This window comes from Eubalaena glacialis, chromosome 10 (genome assembly GCF_028564815.1).
Source record: "Eubalaena glacialis isolate mEubGla1 chromosome 10, mEubGla1.1.hap2.+ XY, whole genome shotgun sequence".
NCBI lineage: Eukaryota > Metazoa > Chordata > Mammalia > Artiodactyla > Balaenidae > Eubalaena > Eubalaena glacialis.
In genome coordinates, this window is record NC_083725.1 from 81,606,467 (window position 1) to 81,621,545 (window position 15,079).

The following is a 15,079-nucleotide window of genomic DNA, read 5'->3' on the forward strand; positions in this document are numbered from 1 at the left end:
ATGACTAAGTTTTTCTAATGAGAAAACCCAGAAACAAGCACAGCAGTGGAAAGAGAGACAGAGAAAATTAGAAATGGGGTTGTGGGGGAGAGAAAAAGAGAGAAGGTGGGAGGGGAGAAACAAAGAGGGAAGTAGAGAGAGAGGGAAAGAGAATGAGCAAGGATGGCTAAATTAATTTTTGTGAATTTCGCTGCATGTTTTTCATTTCTTCATATTTATGAAACGAAGGGCAACAGTGTTAAAACGCAATGTTTACCAAGCCAAATAAAACTAACATTAACAAATGGCATTATCTAGAAATGTGTCCTAGCAAATTGAAAATAATACTTCTATCTAACCATTCTCCTTTACTGGATCACATACTACTTTAACAAAGTTAATAGGACTTAACAATGAAATTACAAGAAGCCTGGGCATGAACAGTGTGTTTGGTACGATGGGGAGGGGTGGCAGTAACACCGGAGTGGAATTCTGATAGAGATATACTTTTCCACATCAATCCTGGAAAGGGTTAAAGAACTTAACAATAATTCCAAGCAGCATCAATCAAGGAACTCAGCCAACAACCCAGAAAGATTTTAAATTCAGTTGAAAAGAAAAGCTCTTAAGAGTCAATTCCCTGGTCAGTTCTAATTTTTTTAATGGACATTGTTTGAGAAGAAAGACAAAATACAATGCTAGTCATAAAATAAAGCTGCATTTGATCTTTTCTGCCCACAGGTAACCTGGTTAAACTGCTGTGTCTCATACTGCAGCCTCCTCACACATCAGATGGGCTGTGATGTCTCCACTTCACAAGCTCAGCCCATCATTTAGCATTGGCCTTTTTTGATATAGCCTTCTTTTAAATGTCACAAAATAGGACAGCAAAAAGTCAACAGAAATAAATAGGGTAAGCTGAAGAAACTAACAGTCTATCAGAAGGTCCCCTGATAAAAGTTACTTTGTGGTGACTGCCTGAGAAAGGAACCCCTGTCCCAGTATACTAGCAGCTAATTTGAGTTCTGAACCCAACAGCAGTTTTAAAAGCTTTCCACTCAAAGGGCCCCAGTGCATCATAAAGATAAAGGATTTCAGTACAAAACCACCACAAAGACCTCTATTATCTTATCAGTCTTTGGTTACAACAGCTGAACCAATATGACTAAATTCTGAATGACTTTTTTCAAAAGAGCAAAATACTGGAATTTCTTTGTTTTCTCATCAGTCAGCTATTGTCATTGCTCCCATATGCTACTATCCACTCCTTAGTAAATAAAAAGTTTAATAAATGCAGCAATTGTGCTCTTAGGAATCACTTAGGGACCACTACACAGGAAGTGTGGCTCAGGATTGAGGTACAGGCTGGGTTTGTTTTCACCCAATGTATGAGAATTTCCTTCTTAAAATGTAAACAGCTCTCACTTAAAATGTCATTAAAATCTTACTGTGTATGAACAAGAGAAGGATACCCGGGAACTCCCTAAATTAAGTTCAATTCTCCTGTCTATTCCAGGCACACTCACCTCTCCTTCAGCTTCCCCTCTTTCTAGCTGCAAAAGGAAGTCTATTCCTGGATCAACTGAGGTCTATTCATGTTGCAGATCCCAAAAGAGCAAGAACAATCCATGGAATTCTGCCATCTAGGCTCCTAACCTCACAGCTGGGCCTTTAGCCCATTGTGCTTTATTAGCTCATCCTTTTGGGGTCCGGAAATGAAGGTATCCTGAAATATCTCTCCTTCAGTAATAAGACAGGCTACCTTCACATTACTGTTCTCTATGGATAATACTTGGTCAATGGCTACATCTCTACAATTTACATACAAAAAGAGCAATTTATGATCTTTCAGAAACATGAAATTCTTTGGTCCTTTGGGGGAAAAAATTTTTTTTCAATATTGCCACCAAGTATAATAGGATTGGCTCTTTCTCCAGAAGTTCCATCAGAGCTAGAAGATAGGAAAGTAAGAATTAAGAAAAATAGACTTTATTTAACAAGGTATTGTCTTTTTTAAAATTAATTAATTAATTTATTTATTAATTTATTTATTTTTGGCTGCGTTGCGTCTTTGTTCCTGTGCACGGCTTTCTCTAGTTGCGTCGAGCAGGGGCTACTCTTCGTTGCGGTCCGCGGGCTTCTCATTGCGGTGGCTTCTCTTGTTGTGGAGCATGGGCTCTAGGCACGTGGGCTTCCGTAGTTGCAGCACACAGGCTCCGTAGTTGTGGCTCACGGGCTCTAGAGCGCAGGCTCAGTAGTTGCGGTGCACGGGCTTAGTTGTTCAGCAGCATGTGGGATCTTCCCAGACCAGGGCTCGAACCCATGTCCCCTGCACTGGCAGGAGGATTCTTAACCACTGCGCCACCAGGGAAGCCCCAAGGTATTGTCTTAAAAGATTTTATGTGGTATCTAATTCGATCATCATCCTAAATGTTGCTTTATTTTCATTTCACAGATGAAAAACTAACTACTAAAAGTAAAGAAACTTGACCAAGTCAGTGTGTTTGATTGGATCTGAATGCAGGTCTTCTGATTCCTAATCCAAGGAAGTCTGGGGCCTAAGGGAAAACTAGCTATCTTCCCTTGCCTCAGACTTGAAATACATTGTAGGGAATTTCTAGAAGTTAGGAGCAATGCTCTAAGGGACCTAGAATTTTAATGCCACATAAGGCTTAGAAATATACAACTTCTTAGTAAGGGTTTGTTTACAAAATAAGAAGTTTAAAAGATAGGCTAGGCAATTAGACAACCAAAGAGGTGAATAAATTGATCTTTGATACCTTATAGATGTAAGAACAGATCTTGATATTAGGTGATACACCTGGAGTTACTCAGGAAATTAGCACCTAGCCTGGTAGTCAAGATCCTCTGTTACGTTTATTCCCCAAACCTCTTTCTCCTTAGTCTCCTCAATGAGCATATGGCCTCCTGGTTCTGAGCAAATACAAAGATTATGCAGACCATGACATTCCCAAGAATTCTAGATACAATATTTACAACACCCATGAAAGGCTGAAAAATATACTCAAATATTTCACACATCAAAGTTCACTGCTGTCATGGGGTGCAGTGTGCCTGCAGGCTGAGATAGTAAGGTGCTAGCCAAGAGGAAGTTACCTGGAGAAATCTAGCAAGTGTCCCTGGCAAGGTTTGAGGAACCTCTCAGATATAACTAAGGCTTAGGACAGTTGCCTGTACAAACACACCATATACCTTGCCCATTCCTAGGTTGTATTTGTGATTTGCCTAGTGTAAATCAGGGGAATCCCTGCCCTAGCCCAATATGCCTTATTGTACAATAATAATTGCTTAAACTTACACAGCAATTGCTTTATGCTAGAAAGAGCTATATATGTTAACTCATTTATTCCTCATAACAATCTTATGTAGTAGGTCGTATTGCTTTCTGCATTTTAAAGATGAGGAAACTGAGGCATAAAACGGTCAAGGTATTGCCCAAGTCCTAAGCTATTAAATCACATATCTAAGATTCAGAATCAGGCAGTTTGGCCATAGTCTCTGTCCTCTTAACCACGATGATAAATGGAAAACGGGACTCCTAAACGATCCACCTTCTCAAAACTACTTCACCCAGCCAACAAAGTAGCTGAAATTCTCCTTATAATCTGCTTTTGGGTTTTCTTTTAAAATACAATGTTTCCTGGGGTCCTTAGTAAAATGAAAACTTACCTAGGGAAGTATCTATGATACCCTTTGTTCTTTAAGATAGCTCAACACACTAACACAAAATCGACCTTTCAGTCTAAGTCACAAATGTCCACCATTGTTTGTAGTCATCTTTCATTACTAATTGAATCTCTCACTCATACCCACTCTCTTTCTCTCCCTCTGAACTTATTTCCTCCAAATTCTAAACTCCTGGTGCTGAGACAACCCTCCTGCGACCCCCCCCCCCCCGCCCCAGTCCCCCTCACCTGGATATCTATGTGTAACTCCACCAGAACTAGTATATGGACCTGGACTCTCAAATCATGGAATTCTGGTTTTTTTCAAAGGCTGATTTGGTTGGTCCTCTGGCTTTTAGTGCCCTTTTTGGCTCCTCTAAGAACCCCCTATTCCAGGTCTGGCATAATGAAATGCATCCCTGACACAAATTACTTGATCAGCAATCTACATAGCCCAGTCCAGACAACCAGTTTGTTCTGTATTGTCTGTAGGTATCAGGACATTCGAGTGGGCTTGGATGTCGCCAGTGCTAATAAGACTTTGATGGGAAGGTGTGCTAAAATTTTTAAATTAAAACAAAACTGAACCAAGGGAGATTGTTTGTGTTTTTACATAACAATAGATAGTTCACAGTTTCTCAAATTACAGTACTGAGTATCTGATCAGATAACAGGCCAGTAATACAGATTCTACCCATCACAAACTCAGATTATGAGTCTGTAGAGGGAAAATGGAAATGGAAATTTCATATTGATTCTAAAATTGCTGTTTTTTGTTCTGTCATAGTTGAATACAGCTGGATAAATATCATGTTCTTTTCATTCTCAATTTTGACTTTAACAATGATTTCTGGGTACAATAGGTGCTATCATCATCATTTTATGAAGACACTTTATGTTCAGAAAGCTTTTTTGAAGGTTATCTAATGTTATCCATGTAGAATTGACAATATTCAAGGCATAAATATTAAGGAATGCCAAAGAAAGAAAGACAATTAAAGGCTGGGTCCAGAAATGAGCCAGGGTGTCCCATCACAGGATGATTTTGAACATGCTGAAGTAGAACACGAACAAAGTAATTTAAAAAAATTTCTAAGCATTTAAAAAATTAAATTAAAAGTCAATGTATGTTTGGCCTATAAACAAAATTAGTTTAGTCACAAATAGGATGTCCTATTCTCATACTGGGACATTCTCTTACAAATGCATAGATAAGCGTGATTCAAGGTTTTAAAAGTTATGATCACTCTATTCAATAATTACAGGTTACAAATGGAATTTAAAAAGAAGTGTATAAAAATCACTTTCTAATTTCCTATTAGAATGGTTTTAAAACTCAAACTTGCATGAGAGTCTTATGTACAAAGTAAAAAAAAAAAATTTTTAAAAGGTCACTTTCTAACATAACTTTTAAATGTTCACAGTTTTACAATTGTCAAATGAATAAAAATAAAGATTGTTAATTATTTTTTTTAACTTGAAGGCAAAAGCTGGATATGTCATCCAGAGGCAGGAAGGGGAAAATATATTAATATTTGAGCCTCATAGGAAATAGGATGCCACAATCAACATGGTAGTACTGAAAAATAACCTCAGGAGTGTTGGACATGACCTTTTGAAGAGGCAAACGTCTGAGAAGGCAACCAAAAGACAATTGCAATAGTTGCATTTAGAGGTGATACTTAAAAAGATCTTTTCTTGTAAAAGGTGATTATAACACCAGTGGTCCCAGAATAATTACAGTGGCAGCAGGCTCTGCAAACATACAGATCTCAAATGATATCCTCCCTCCTGGACTCTCTTGGCTCCCCACCCAGGTTTAAAGGCTGTGCTGCAAATTAGATAAGAATCTTAGTGCTACTCATAAGTCCATAGAGAAAACTGGTGGGGAGGAAGAGCAAATGACAGACCACAATGGGTACTTCCTACTGTTAGCTCCGTAAGGGCATGGTCTATGTCACATGCTTCTCTATGACAAAGCACAGGCAATGCCTACCACTTATTTTGTGCTGAGTAAAGTTAAAATGAACCTAATAACCAACTCTAAATCAGTAGTTCCCAGAATAGTTGGAGATAGGCAGCCAGAGCCATTAACAAACCAGATGGAATTGCTCTGAACTTCAGCAGTATTTGATCCATGTCTGAGTTGCATTCGGTTTGGTAACCATTGTAACTAACTGAATTTAATGGCTCTCCCCACTGCTGTGTAAGCAGCAGAAAATCAAATCCAATAAAAAGATAGAGATAAACAATAAAATTTGAACAACTAAAGAAATGTAGATTCAGATTCAATAAACATTTTTTTGAGCACATAGGACAGTCCAAATACTTTCTGTGTGCTAGGGTTAATACTTAGCATTTTTATCTGTTTCAACAAACTTGGGAAAATGAGGCTGAAGAAGGTTAAAAATATGTCCAAGATAACATAGCTTATAATTAATAGAGCCATGATTTTAAGCCGGATGGTCTGATCTTCAAACTCAGACTCTTTCCAGTAAACCACAAATGTTTCTTGAAAAAAAAAAAAACTAGTTAAAGACAACGACTTCATACAGAGTCTTCATGAAGTCCTTCTGCATTTTTTAAAAGTTAAATACCTTATTGGTAGATATAGTGGCATTAAAAAGGTAAATTAATTTATATTTTAAACTATTACAATTTAATATTATTTAAGTTCTTGTGAATAGTATATGAAGTCTGATGGCTAAGGGGACTGAGTCTACATAAATAGGTTTGAAAATGTTCTACTCAGAAAATGTTGCACCTAGAAATTCAATTTGAATTGTAAGAAAAAAATTTCAAACAGTTCTGTGAACACAAACCGCAATTTAGAAGGCAGAATCAACTAAAGGACTATATAAATTATATGGACTGAGCAATTCTACAGGGAACATTTCAAAGGAATTTACATATATCATTGTATTAACATTTTCTAACACCACCTTCTTCCAATAAAATTGAATTACATGCCAAGACAATATAATCAGAGAACAGGTTCTAACTCTTAATTGCCCAAAGAACTGCCAAAGGAGTTATAGTTGACTGGCCAACTCATTTGCCTATCCGTATGCCACCAAAGCTCTTTCAGGAGGATGTTTTTTTAAAAGTATACTTTAGATGACAAAATCCATTCTTTGGCTGAATTTCAAAAGCTGAAAGAATGACCCTGACTGTGTCACTATAGACTGATCCAGATCAGTGTCTTTCAACATTTTAAAATCTATGCCCCTTACTCAGCTTTCTCACTGTACATTTTGTATACCTCCACTAGCCAAGAAGATTTTGTTCAGCTGATTCACTTTCTATACTTTAAGAAAATAATAGGTGTACTGAATAAGCTTTTACAAACTATAAGCAACTTCACTTGAGATTTCTGCCCTAACTTGTCAAAAGAATTTTAATTAAGTTAAATGGATATTTGCAGCTTTTCTTTTACACCTACAAGTTTAAAACAAAGTTGAAAAATTTTAAAGCACTCATTAACTTTATTAAAAAAAATGCATTCTTACCATCTTATTGACAAATCCATAGCATATCTCTTAATTTCTTTTAAAAAATCTTGGGCTTCCCTGGTGGCACAGTGGTTAAGAATCGCCTGCCAGTGCAGGGGACATGGGTTCGAGCCCTGGTCCGGGAAGATCCCACATGCCATGTAACAACTAAGCCCGTGCACCACAACTACTGAGCCTGTGCTCTAGAGCCCGCGAGCCACAACTACTGAGCCCATGTGCCACAACTACTGAAGCCCACACGCCTTGAGCCCGTGCTCTGCAACAAGGGAAGCCACCGCAATGAGAAGCCCCCACACCGCAACGAAGAGTAGCCCCCGCTCACTGCAACTAGAGAAAACCCGCGCACAGCAACGAAGACCCAATGCAGCCAAAAATAAGTAAATCAATAAATAAAATAAATTTATTAAAAAAAAATCTTCATAGGTTCCTTTCTGTCTATATATTTAATGTGTTGTGATTCTAGCAGTATTCAATTACATGCACCAATGACATATTTTACTTTGTTATATTCCATGACAAAGACAATTTACCTGATCACTTTTTTGACAACAAGAACAGATAAACTCTTCTAAGTTACTCGATATGTCATTTGTTTTTGTTTACTATTAGTTATTTCCCCAGCACCTAGAACAGTTCCAGACACATAGTAGATCTTCAGTAAATACTTGTTGAAAGGAATTCTATTATGTGAATACATTCATATAATTCATCATCCAAATTAGGACATTTCTTAAATGACAGGCGGCACCATTAATTAGTACATCAAGAACACATGTGTAAACCAGGACAATCCCAGGAAAGCCAGAACATATGCGTTCCCTAGTCATAACATTCTCATTTAATGTCAGTTTTTGACTAAGTAATATTACATAAACAGAACTCTGTAGTTAATAAGTAAACTTTATAAAAATTCCATAATACGAATTTTAGGTTGTTGGTAAACCTGAAATATGAGTGACACAATTCTATAGAATAATTAAGCTCAATTCATCACTATTGAAAACATGTAGAAACTCGTAATAAACAAATATAAATAACAGACCCCTTATCTAGAGTAAACCTAACAATGTAAACATGGTTTCATGAAGCCTGAACAAATGCTCCTTATTTATTAAAGTATTTTGAAGAGAAATTTTTAATTTAACATTCATAGAAATAATCAATCCATTTTCCATGAAATGCAATTCCCAATTGCAACTCACAATTAAGGTCGTGCTCATTTTCCCCATTTTAGAAGAGACAAACTTATAATTTTACTTAATAATTAACTAAACAACACAAAAATGCCCATGTAAAAAATGAGAATATTAAAATATCTAAATCTTACAGCAATATATCATTACGAATTTTAATTTTGATATTAAGTACAGCTGTGTCTTTCATATGATGAAAATATAAACACATAAATCAATGAAAAAGTTATATTTGCTTCTGAAGATTCTAAGACCACCTTGGGTTATATATAATGAAGTAATGAAAATTACTGTAAAGGAAGACTAATGAAAAGTCTTGTTTAGCATAAAAATAATAAAAACTTTCCCACTTTAAGTATAAAATTAAACCAAGTTTTTGGAAATCTTGACAATACTTACAATTCACCAAAAGCCATAAGAATCAATGATCTTTTAATAAACTCCACGGGAAGAGTATTTCCCTCAGTTCTACAAGACAATATTAGAAAATCTACATGCCTAGAATTATTCCAGAGAATTTATAGTTTAGTCTCTAAAAAATTAACAGAAACATTGTTTACCCAATTTCTTACAAATACAGCAAAATAAATAATTCCCAAATTATGTTAATTCCCAAATTAAAAGGAAACAACCTATACCTCCAGAACTGAGCTTCATTTGAGTCCTAAATTATATTTTAAAGCTTATACATAGGCAGTTCAAATCAGACATTACCAAGCATAGCTTTTAAAGGGGGGGAGGGGAATAGAAGGTTCTAAATGAAATACAATTCCTACTTTAATCCCATAAATAAATGTATTTAATAAAGTATAGTTAATTACTAAAGACTAACCTATAATTTAAAAACTGAAGAATCTAAACCAAGTGAAGATTAAAAGGCACTGTGAAATCAAGCAAACATCAAGATACAAGAAAATCTATTAAATGTGATTTGGGGAAAAGGGTTCTGTCATTCCCGGAACTTTTCAGGCACTGCTTTATAGGAATACCTGAGTTATGGTGTAACAGTGTTAGTTCATAGAAGCAAAACCTACATCAGATGCAATAGAAATAGTTTTTTCTTTAAAAAAAGGAAAAAAGTCTAAAACACTGAAGTGAGCATTAATTAAAATTTTTCAGGACTGCATAGGTCCAAAAGCAAGTGATTAAAACATCACTACAATCCAATACAACTAAATAGAGATTTGGTGTGAATTTGGAACCAAATTCATTTTAACAATAACTTAATATTTGTATAAAAATTTAGTTTTCCAACATCTTTATTTAAGCAAAAAGTGAATAAGCCAACTCAGAGCAGAAAAAAAGTAGGAGAAAATTGACTCAAGCACGTATCAGTCTTCTGGGTGGCAAGGAGAAGAAGGAAACAAGCAAGACTCTCCCAAGAAGATTCACAGTTAGAGTTTTGGGCCAGTGTATTCTAGGTAATAAAATATACCTTGGATTCAGGCAAAACACTTTCAAGTTTCAATTATCATTGCAACAAACCAAAGACAAGTGAGTTCCCAGATTATCAGTCATGGTTATAGTCAAATGTAAACACTTAAATCCATTTATGAGCTAAATATAAACATCTGAAGTAGCTGCTGTTTGGAATCATCTGTGTAACTGAGAGCACAGGTAATCAAGATTTGACTACATATACTCTTTTGTTCCTTCCATTTGTTCAAATAAACTGAATAATCAACACTTGGAAAGAGCCAAGAAGAGTTTTCTCTGGCAACCCAAGAAATATAAGGCAGAGATCGTCAACAAGGGCGAGGTGATCTTATTACTAACATTCATTTCATTATCACTACAAAATAAAAACCACAGTAGAAATTCTACCAGGATAGTAACTCTACCAAGATAAAAATATACAGAAGTAATTATTCAGTAACAGACTACTCATTTTAACTTTCTTTCTATTTGAGTTAATGAAGTGATAAAAATCTACCATAATAATGGTCTTAGCCTAAAAACTTATGTCAAAATGTGTTTATAAGTTTATTAAATGTTTAGTTTGTAAAGATGAGTAGACCTGAGTGACAACGTTGTTTCAGCTAATCTGTGCATGAAGATAAGGCAGATATAATAGTAATCAAAACAACCCAAAAAGTATTAGAAAGGGTTTTCACCTACACTAGGTTTTTTGAAACTTAAAACCACCTTGTATGGTAGCTATTATTATCACCACCAATATTATTATTATCACCACCAGTATACAAATGAAGAAAAAGACACAGAGAGGACACAAGATTTACCTAAAATCACACAGCTAGAACTTAAACCCTAACTTCAAGCCTATTTCCCTTTTGACTTCAAAACACCTGTTCCTTCTAGACTGACATTCTGAGAACAAATTTTCTCATCCTGAAGTTTCACAGCTCTCATTAGCATCAAAGTAACAATGTGCTTATTTTTCCCAGTCTGAAGTCCCAGACTGACCCCATACACTGGAGAACTGGAGAACTGGAAGAAGATAGACGGTGTGTGTGTGTGTGTGTGTGTGTGTGTGTGTGTGTGTGTGTGTGTGTATGTATCTGGTATGTGTATGTAGATATAGCTCCAAATGTATTTTCCAATTTGATTATAAAACAAACTTTTGTTACAAAACTCATTGCATATCTGAGCTTTTTAAAGGGAAAAAGGAAGCATTATGAAAGAAAAAAAATCTTGCATTTTTCCCAATCAACCCACCTTATTTGTTCCCAATTATTTTCCATCACTGTTCTACTACCGTTAATCTAAATCTGAAGTTGATTTTTTAAAATTTTAATTTATCTTATCTATTAAAAAATAAAGTGAAATGTCTTTTTAAGTATATTTTTGTAGACAATCATAAACGCAGAAAATCATTGTTGTAAAGAATCAAATAAATCATTCAACTCCCAAGATTTACAAATCAGGAAGCTGAAAGCCAGAAGGGGAAAGGGAACTGTCTGTTGTCATACAGTTAATTAGATAGTGACAGAGTTAGGACTAGAACCTACAGGTCCTGATCCTCAGTTCAGAACTCCTTCCACTGTAACATGCCACCTCTTAAAAAATCAGGTGAAATAGAATATCTGCAGGTTCCACATCCTTGGATTCAACCAACCACGGATAGAAAATATTCAGAAAAAAGAATTCCAGAAAGTTCCAAAAGGCAAAACTTGAATTTGCCCCACTAGTATTTACATTGTATTTACAACTGTTTACATTTATTAGGTATTGTAAGTAATCTAGAGATGATTTAAAGTACATGGGAGGATATGCATAGGTTATATGCAAATATCACCTGTTTTATGTAAGGGACTTGAGCATCTGTGGTTTGGAAGGTGGGGTGGTCCTGGAACCAATCCCCCGTTGATACGGAGGGACGAGCGTAATCCACTTTAAATCTCTTTCAGAAGACAGCTGATCTCGGTAATTATTTTCCTCAATCCAGTTAAGAAGCAACATGGATTTCTTTACTTATTTTAGCATATTTTTAATTCCTCAAGTCTATCATGTAATCTAACAATGATATGCTAGTCAAATGACAGAAGCAATCAATAGGAAAATGTTTTAAGAAACACAGCTTGTCCAATGATACTAAGACTGTCACTCTGGAACCTCAGCAGTTGAGTTTTCACATGTGCTGGTTTAGGGAGATTGATGATAGTTTAAATGATGCTTTTTCAGAAATAGCAAATTAGGATGTTTTATAGGGAAAACAGTTACATATGGACTTTAAGACTTCAGTGCCCGCCATTGGTCAAATTTAACAAGTGGAATACTATGGGCCACAAGAACCTCTGCATTTCATTGGGCCATGTATTTGAAAATCTGAGCGCCTGAGGGGTTCTGCAGAACCCTAATTTCTTTTAAATAAGAGAAAGAGCCATATAAAGAACACTAATCTAAGTTTCTTAGGAAACAAGGGGTCATAACAACAACAACAAAAAAGTGATTAAAAAAAAAAATCAGTGGCACTTTGGGAGTGTAAACCAACAGGAATGCAGAAAGTTACAAAGATCTAACAGACTAAACACTCAAGCTGAGGCCAGATAAATCACATACGTTTGTAGCACTTAGCAAGGGTTTGTTGTTTGTTAGTATACAGAGAACGACAGAAATAGGAAAAAATTAAGATTCAAAAATAGTATGATGCTCATCTTATAATTTGCAAGGTGTTTAATAAGAGCTATAAAAATTTTATTATTTATGAAGTTGTAGAGTGAAAAGTGACTGGAATTTAAATCAGGATATCTGGGCTCTAGTTTCAGTTTTGCCACTTGTACAGATAGCTCTCTGGGCCTCCATTTCCCCATCTGTAAAATGAGAGTGGACTAGATAATCTATAAGGACACTTCAGTAATGGGTTATAATTCTAGAAATGTTCCTTGAGTGTAGACTTTCTGCAATTTTAATGTTTTATAAAAATCATTCAATCTTTGCTGTATCTGTTAAGATCATTAATATCTTGGTAGCATGAGAAAAAAAAATCATTTATGTTACCAAGAAGAATGAATGTAAACATATTGTATATATACTCATTAGGCTAACATTATATATTAACATACAACCCAGATTAACTTTTCAGATGTGATTTTTTTTCAGTTAATTTTGAGAGTAAACTTCACTGAATTCAAAACATCATTTTCTTTTACCATATGTGACATGATAATTAATGTCAGTTTAGCCAGAAAACTCACTAATTTACAAAATATATTTTTATCTCTTTATGTTTACAAAAGAAATAACCTCTACCAGAATAAAAGCAGAATACATAAGTTGAAATTACATCATTCTGTAAATGAGGAAATACAACTTTTAATTTTTTGACTTATCACAGTTTATCTGTAAGTTCACTGAGTTTTGCTTGTATATTTTAATAATAATCAGACTGAGGAAGTAGTATGGTGAAGTGTTTAAGAGCAGGGGATCTGGAGCCAGATTTTAAATCTTCAGCTCTACCATTTCCTAGGGATATAACGTTGATCTCATTGATCTCTTATCAAATTGGAATAGTACAGGGTGTCGTACAGACCAAATGAGTTAATACAAGTTCATAAATGTGAAGCAGTTAGAAAAGTGCTTTCACATAGCAAACACTATTATTTGCCAGTATGGTCAAATAACGTCTATATCAAAATCCATTTCAGAATCTATCTTAACAATAAAGAACAAAAGTTATATGATTTTAAAATATTATGATTTATTTTATTCTAAATGTTTAATAAAGTTCTAAAATCACAGACACTTTCATTGACTATAAAATGTCACTTTATTCCAACTTCCTGAAAGTTGGAAATTCATGCATGGTAGAAAGGATCATGTCACTCTCCCACTGAAACTCTTCAATGACTCTCCTCTAATAAAGTCCAGACTTTAAAAAATGGTTTACATGTCCTTTCATGATCTTGCCCTTGCTTGCCCATCTAGCGTCATCTCTCATATTTGCTTTCCAGCTTTAACATCTTCCCACCCCAACAACAAAAATGCGCACACACGTACACACTTTTTCCCCTAAAAACGTGAAATTTCCCAGAAAAGTAATTTCTCGTGTTTCTGGGTATCACCCATACTACTCACATTGCCTAAAACATTCTTCCACCCATCTTTTTACCATAGTATTACTTTGAAAATGAGAAACTAGAAATAAACCAATGCTTATTGATAGAGGAATGGATGAACAAGTTTATTAATAGCTAGGAATTGTATGCAGATAGCTCTTAAGATAATGTAAAGAATTGATTCATTCATTTAACAAATATTTACTGAGCACCTTCTATGTACTGTTCTAATTTCTGGAGATTAGTGACTGAAACAGACAGAAACATTATCCAAGAGTGAGATAAATAAATCTATATTAAGGAAAAAAAGAAGTTGCATAACTTATTTTTACTTTAAAAATCTTATTTTTAAAATAGGCTAGGAGGGGCAGAGTAAGGAGGGAATATTATGTTATTCTTTTTATACTCCTATACTGATATCATACAGTAGTATATATTGATAAGTGATGTTATACAATTCTTGGAACTATTAAGAATAAAATGTGTCTTGCTCAAGGTTAAGTAATTATGAGTTATTTATAGGTTACTTATAAGTTATTTCTTCCCATTATTAAAAAGAAAACATTTTCACTAATGGTTACTTAAAGTTAAAATAGAATTTGAGGTAGGAAGATATTTAAAGAAATTGATTTCCTTCTAAACTAATGTTTTAAATAATTGTGGGTACACTGTATAACAATCAAAGATTAAACAAAAATAAACATCTAAATTTCTGGGAAGAGAATGCCTATTCCTTTCACTAGCATTACTTATACATCTATCTCTTGACTTCCATATATTCAGCTCATACTTTCCAAAGAGCATTTTGGATATCATCAGGGTATGAATATAATATATTCATGCACTTAAATTATATGCATAAAACTAGGTTTACAAATCTACTGTGATCTTTTTTGCCTTTTCACTGTATTGACATTTACCCTATTGGTACAAAAACAGTGATGGGTAAAATTGCTGGTGCCCTAGCACAAATCAAGCCAGTGACTCTAAACTGTACTAGTTAGTGGTTACTGAAGTCTTTGCAACCAAGTATTTTTTTAAATGTCAGTTTCACTTTAAAACTCCTGATGAAAGTATACAAACAATAATTTTATTAAATCTCAATTTAAGAGTGTCCTTTATAAAATAATAGTGTAACCAAATAGGAAGTACATATAAAGAGTTTCTGCTGCATGTTAAACCGGTTTTCTTGA

General features: G+C 34.7%; 1 protein-coding gene across 18 annotated transcripts in view; it reads right to left on the reverse strand.

Annotated features, from left to right (window-relative positions):
- Window positions 1-15,079, reverse strand: part of SOX6 (SRY-box transcription factor 6) — a 537,504-nt gene that overhangs the window by 221,109 nt on the left and 301,316 nt on the right. The window lies entirely within an intron of this gene.